The sequence below is a fragment of the Bison bison genome, unplaced genomic scaffold (assembly GCF_000754665.1).
Source record: "Bison bison bison isolate TAMUID 2011002044 unplaced genomic scaffold, Bison_UMD1.0 scf7180017864163, whole genome shotgun sequence".
Classification (NCBI taxonomy): domain Eukaryota; kingdom Metazoa; phylum Chordata; class Mammalia; order Artiodactyla; family Bovidae; genus Bison; species Bison bison.
Window position 1 is genome coordinate 396,896 of NW_011494735.1, and position 860 is coordinate 397,755.

Consider the following 860-nt stretch of genomic DNA (forward strand, 5'->3'; position numbering starts at 1 on the left):
ATTCCTTAATTTCTCTTTCTGATTTTTCATTGTTAGTATACAGAAATGCAAGTGATTTGTGTGTATTGATTTTGTATCCTGCAACTTTGCTAAATTCACTAATTAGCTCTAGTAATTTTCTGATACTATCTTTAGGATTTTCTATGTACAGTATCATCATCTGAAAACAGTGAAAACTTTACTTCTTTTCTGATCTGGATTCCTTTTATTTCTTTTACTTCTCTGATTGCCGTAGGTAGGACTTCCAGAACTATGTTGAATAATAGTGGTGAAAGTGGATGCCATTGTCATGTTCCTTACCTTAGGGAAAATGTTTTCAGTTTTTCACCATTGAAAATAATGTTTGCTGTAGGCTTATAATATATGGCCTTTACTATATTGAGGCAGACTCCTCAACAATTATGATCCTGATTGGAAACTTTACACTTCTGCCAGCCATGTATAAGGATTTCCATAGCTCCATATCATCATAAGTTGATAAACTTATCATTTCTTAGTTTTTACAAATCAAATAGGCATGTTTTTACATGCCTTTTTTTTTTTACAAATAAAATTTTTTATAGTTTTTACAAATCAAATATCACTCTTTTCCTATAATTGTAGCTTCTTGATTACCAATGAAGCTGATTATATTCTTTTTCTGCAAGGAGTTTTTCAGATATTTTACTCATTTTGGGTTTTTTTTTTTTATCTTTTTAGTATTGGTTTGCAAGTTCTTTGTGTATTGTAAATATTAATATTTTAAATTAAATTTGTTTTAAATATCTTCTATTTTGATTTATTTTTTGCTTTTTTATGAATGTCTTAGTTTTAATGTAATTGCGTTTATCGACTTTTCCTTGATAACTTGTTTCTTGCTT